Raw genomic sequence first — 6,291 nt, forward strand, 5'->3', positions numbered from 1 at the left:
GCTTGACGTCACGCCAGAGAGCTGAATGAACAAAAGTGATGATTTAATGACCATAAATGCAGTTAAGTGGATCCAACTGCAGAACATGAGATGCTTTATGGACTGCAGCCGATCTGTGGAAGTTCAGGGATGTGCAGAAACGCTGAAGGGGGGAAATATTGTTTTTATTGTCATGGGAACACAGTCGTCTCACAGTATTAACATTCATTTCTGTGACATGAACACGGAGCATAATTTGGGCCGCAGTGAATCACTTAAAATCATTATGTTTGTAGGAGCGGCGGAGCTTAACAGCAGAGCCACGGCGCCCTCTGCAGGTGAACAGAAGAAGCGTTTTTATCTTCCGGACTCTAAAAGAGAAATTCACCTTCAGCAGCTCTTAAATGTTTTTGTTGATGTTGTTGGGAAGGACTGCTGGAACATTTTCTCTCTATCAGCTCAGTTGAGACATAAACTCCAGGTGTAAAAATTGGCTCCCAAACATGCACAGATGCCCGTCTGTGGCGGCAAACAGCAGCTTCACGGCAAACACTGTCATTAAAATCCCTGAAAGAGACACGAGTCTCATTTCCTGTCAGGAGAAAATCCTTTTAAATCTAATACTTCCAGGTGTTTAAATGAATTTGGTGGTGTTCTGTTTGTAAAGTTACACTGTCAAAAATCAGAAGAGAAAATGAGGGTTCATCTTTCAAAGTCATATTTTCACCATCTTATTCAGTAATTTAATAAATCCCACAGTTTTAAACTAAATATTTAGTTTTTTAAGCTAATTAAATAGCAAACTAGTTATCTTGCTAAGTAGCAAGCTATCTAGTTAACTTTATAAATAAACAATTGAGTTGGTTTGTTAGCTAAATAGCTTACTATTTAGTTTGTTAAATACTAAGTTATTTAGTTAGCAGTAATTTGCATATTGGCATAAATATGTAGCTAAATATTTAGCTAATATGCAAATTACTGCTCCTGAATATTTGAATTTGACAAAATTAAGTTTAATCTAAAAACTGAAGTTAAGAAAAACTATTCAAAATATAAAAAAACTCTTAAGACATAAATAAAAATTTTTAAATTACTCTTACCTTGAACACATTTTTGTTTTTCAGATTTCATCTGACATTCAGTTTCAAATAGTTTTTTAGAAAAATGCTGTAATTATGACCTTTCTTTGGCTCCATAGTGTTGATGTTCACAGAAAACCTCCTGCTGAATAAAAATCTGAAAGATGATCTTTCATGTGAGAGGAAGTAAACTAACTCAAAGAGAGGCAGAGGAGCCACTTCCACAAAGGGGGTCCTTCTCACACACTCTGTAATCAATCACATTTCTTCCCCTTCATTCACACAACCTTCACTGAAGCTTTGCACTAAAACGTCTTTGCCATAAAAAGCCAATAAAGGTTATCGTATGAGCAAAGCCTGATGAGAGGGAACCTGAATGCACCACGAGAGGCGTTTCGCTAACGACTAAATGTGCACAGAAAGTGGCTGTAAATTAGAGGAAGGAAAGAAAACACACAAAGGAAAAACACACAAAGAGAGTGAGAGGGAATGATTTTGGCTCCTGGAGTGAACGAAGCTCCGACAAAGAGCGGACAGAATAAGACGAAGAAAACCACAAAATATCTTCAGCCTGGCTTTTAACTGTTTCTTGAAAGCATTTCGATAAACTAACACTTGTTTGTTTTCAAATAATCTAAGAAGAAGCAAGAAAGCAAATGGATGTAAAAGTAGGACAGAAAGCGAGAGTTTTCTTTAAAATGCTAATGTTGTTCCGTATATCGACGTGACTGAGTACATGTCCGGTTCAAATAGGACACAGGTGTTTCACTTCACCTCAAACAGCTCAGATTCTGCAAACTGTGCAGCCGTAACACGAGTTTTCCTGGATTTTACCCCTGAATTCCTGAGAAAGGTTCTAAAAGCAGAATGATGTCACCTCATGTGCTGCTGCTTTTTCACTGAAGCTAAGTTCACACAGCAGCTAAACGCAAACTGAATCTGATTTACGATCCATATGAACTGGTTCACTGCAGTCTGAACGACTCATTTCCAATCTTTTTACCCCCAAAAAATCCAATTTATGCCACTTCCATCTGCACAACTCAACTGGATACATGCATTGTTTCTTTAGGTTTCGCCAACTCAAATTTAAGACTTTTTAAGACCTTTTAAAACCACGATGGGTGAAATTTGAGGCCTGGATTTACCCAGACTTGTACTGACTTTTTCCATTTAATTGTTGATAAATTACCCATGATAGACACAGAAAAGCTATCTGGCTAGCAATAGTATATTAGCAGCTAATTAGTAGAAGTCTCAACTACTGCTACCTGTTTCCATATGCTAACATAAACTGGATACATACATTGGAGTTTTTTAGATTTCACTAACTCAAATTTAAAACTTTTTAATGTCTTTAAACACAATTAGGAATGAAATTTTAGACCCTCATCTCCACAGAAAAGTACAAACTTTGTCCATCCAGCTGCTGATAAGTAGCTAACACACCTGCTAACTATGTATGTTAGCAGCTAGTTAGCAGGAGCTACAACATTAATCCTCTCGATTGATGTGGTTAAATTATGAGATGCACATTTTTAATTGTTATTTTACCACAATAAAAACCAACTGAGATTAAAAACATCTTTTGCAAAGGAGTCCAGGCCAAGAGGCAACGACAAACACAAAAAATGATACATTTAAAAGAAAATGAAGGGAAGGTGGTTTAATTGTTTATTTTCTTGCAAATTTCCAACTTTACAACTAATGACATTTACTCAATTACTTTTACTTGAGTAATTTTATTTCAAACTATTTCTGCTCTTACTTGAATAAAATTTCTGGATTTTCTACCCACTGAATGAAAAACAAACATGTTTTAAACAAAAATTCACCAACACACAGACACACACCTGCAGATTTTGTTAAAGTTTCATCTGTTTTTTTATTGAAAGAAAAAAACCTTTTTGTACATATTTTTTGTTACTTATGTGAATTATTGTCATTTTGGTCCTTAAAATACTAAAATTCCCACTTAACTTTATATTTCGGTCCATCTGATGATGGACCATAATATTTTAAATATTTAGTGATTGATGATATGATCAGTTACTTGGTACCTGAGTAACTTGTTGGACGGCTACTTGAGGTATTTCTACTCTAACTTCAGTTTACGTTTTGGATATTCTGCTCACTTTTGTTTCCATCTTGAAATTAAACTACAAATTTCTCAATTTTTTGCAGAAATTTGCTCCTTTTTTCTTCCTTTATCTAAAATCAATGACCCTATTACTCTGATAAAGTATAAAATTAAATATTAAACATATCAGCAGCTCCAGAGTGTCTCGGTTTTGTTGTGTGAGAAACGTCAGTACTGAAGTCGGAGCTGTAACTCAGCTTGTCCTCCGTCTCCCGTCTTCGTTCTTCACTCAGTTCATTCACAAACCATTTGTTTGTCAGCATGCTACAAAAACTTCACTTTCATGTCAGTGTCATAAATCCTCTTTCTTTTGCTTTTTTCCATCCCCTGACAAAAACAGAGAAAAATCTCAGGTTTTTGGATAGTCTGCTAGCAGTATGTTTTTTACTTTTTGTGCCATAAAGGTAGCTTTATATTCACAACAAAGGCGAGTGTCGCAGTCTCCAGAAGCTCTGAAGGATCTGTGGCGTTTTATTGTTTGTGTTTTTACACAACATACCAGCGGGGTTCGCCGAGACTGGGAAGGCGGTAACCTCAGGGAGTCGGAAGTGGCAGCGACAAACACTCCAAACGAAAGAGAAAAGGCCTCAGCGGTGGGGAACAGAGAGGCTTTTTTCAGCCAGCGTCTCATATCTAACAAACTCAGGTAACCAAATATTAAAATCAGCCACTCTGACACACTTCAGACGGGAACAAAACCCTGATTCGGTTTCCGCGCCGCATAATAGTTCCTTTTGAAGAGCACTCAGAAATCCCTCTCCGCTCCGGAAGTTTCTACATCCACTTTCTCAAACTTGTTCAAAGCTTTTTATTTTTCAGCTTTAGAGAATTTTCTGAGATTCATCACATGAGCTGAGTCAGCATTTAACTCCTAATGGTTCCAGTCGCCTCAGTAAGGAATCATATTTATAAATGTTGTGACCATAAATTCAGTCATTAATTATTTAAATTTCACTAAAAAGCAAAACTAATAACGACAACAACAACATATTTATTTTTTAAATGTTAATTGATTTTGGAACTTATAAAAACAACAACAAAAACTGAAAAAATCTACCGTCAGCGCTTCGTTTGGGATTCCCCCGGTAGAATTTCTAACCGGCCAATCAGCGAAGAGAATGCCACGTCCTGATCGATGACGTCGATTTCCTGCGCCGTTTTGGATTTGTAGTCTGCCTGTAGTTTTAACACTGCCAGCGGAGAAAGTGAAAGAAGCGGTTCAGTCCGAGTTGGCGACGCTTATTGAATTACAACATTAACGGCCCCCTTGTTCGGCTCGGCGCTTCTCTCTTCGCAGTGGAGGACGGCTGTTCCGGTAACAACGGCAACTTCCGGTAAGCTTATTGGCGTCAAACTAGCGCAGACGTTACATAGAGTAAAGCTAAATTAATCCAAATTATTCTGACGGATTCAAAAAGAAAATATCTCTTAAGAAGTTCTGTCTCAACTCGGATTATCAAAGAATGATGGTTTTGTTTGGTTTGTTTGAATTTGGACAAACTCATTTATTGTTTTATACTGAAAACTGCACAGAAAACATCCAAATAAAAAGACCCTTTACTATTCTTAAGGGTTTAAAATCACCATAAATTGTTGCTTTGGGCTTTTTTCGGCAGCATATTTAATTTCTGCGTTTTAAATATTGCTTTTATTTGGTATTTACAAATATGCAGTGCTATTAAAACAAGAATGTTAAATATTCAAGGCTAATCTATTGACTCTTTTTGGATTGACGGATCAATAATTGGACATATTTTGGAACATATTTATAGACAAAGATGTTTATTTATTTATTCTTTGTACAGTTTTGTTTAATTACTGCACTGGCTGTAATGTTCTGTCAGCAAATCGCCTGTTTTTGAGTCTTTACACTCCAGTTAACAATTAATCAATGACTAAATTAGTTGACGATTATTTCGATTCATCATGATTAATCTAAATTGTTTCAGCCCTACAAGATATAAGAGCTTCTTTCAAGTCAATAATTTCTTAAATTTGTAATTTATTTTATGAAATATAATCTTAATCACTGAAAGTTCTGTTTTAGCCTTTCATATATTTAGTTTTTGCTCTGTTCATTGAATCAGAATTCAAATAATTCACATTAAATGTGGTCAGTATCCAGCTGGCAGCAAATCCCCTGAATATGAATGAAGCGTTGAATTGTTCACACCGCTGTAAGTCTTCTGAAAGGACAGTAAGGATTGATGAAACTGGAACCAAACGGCCAAACGAGCACATAAAGCAGCATTAACGTCGCTCCCTGCTCACCGCCGCCTTCCATCACCACGCCGTCTGTGGCATATTTACTGTACCTCATCTTACATGCGCTTTAATAAACACGTACTTCATCACGCTCACGCGTCCATGTGCAGCTGACAGCCCGCGAACGCCACATTGTTCCACCAGCTAACGGAGTGGGAATGGCTGACACCATGTTGACAGCGAAGGGAAGAAATAAAGATGTCAGCATGTTGAGTTTGACTTCATTGAACGTAGTGTAATAAAAGAAAACAAAGAAAAATGTATACAAAAGAAGAACAGTAGTAAAGTATACTTACATCCACTGTATTACTATTCATGTTAATTTAGTTATAACGTTTCTTCTTGCACTAAAAATTATTATGAAATTTACATAAAAACTGTAAAATCACAACAGAAAAATATTGCAAACTAGAAAACAAAATGTTTATGCTGTTTTTACATCAACAATACGAGTGTAATCAAATTTATTTGTTGATACTACAAATGAACGTTAATAAATATCAGTAAATTAGAAAATGTGATTAAATGCAGTTACTTTGTGCAGTTTAGTGATATAACACACTTTTTAAAAATAAAAATGATAATGTTTTTCAAGGCAATATTTATGTCACAACCATAAAGTTACCTATAAAATAAGTAATAATTTTTGTTTTGTTTTTTAACATGATCAGAAAAGTAGTAACGTTAAAATTTTATCGCTCAAAAGAACCCATCCAATGTTTTTGTTTCCTAATATGCAAAATTCACTTTTTAGACGTTTTTGTAAATATGTTTGTTTTTCTACTGCTTCTAGAAACAGTCCAACCGCTTTAAAAAAAACAAACCGTT

General features: G+C 35.7%; 1 long non-coding RNA gene across 1 annotated transcript in view; it reads left to right on the plus strand.

Annotated features, from left to right (window-relative positions):
* Positions 1-3,129: 3,129 nt before the first annotated feature.
* LOC106961985 (uncharacterized) overlaps positions 3,130-6,291 on the plus strand; it is a 13,450-nt gene continuing 10,288 nt past the window's right edge. The window contains exon 1 of the long non-coding RNA XR_001427871.1: positions 3,130-3,844. This is a non-coding gene — a long non-coding RNA (uncharacterized LOC106961985). The remainder of the gene's footprint in view (positions 3,845-6,291) is intronic.

Source organism: Poecilia latipinna, unplaced genomic scaffold (assembly GCF_001443285.1).
Source record: "Poecilia latipinna isolate Pla-1442-1.1 unplaced genomic scaffold, P_latipinna-1.0 Scaffold1357, whole genome shotgun sequence".
Lineage (NCBI taxonomy): Eukaryota > Metazoa > Chordata > Actinopteri > Cyprinodontiformes > Poeciliidae > Poecilia > Poecilia latipinna.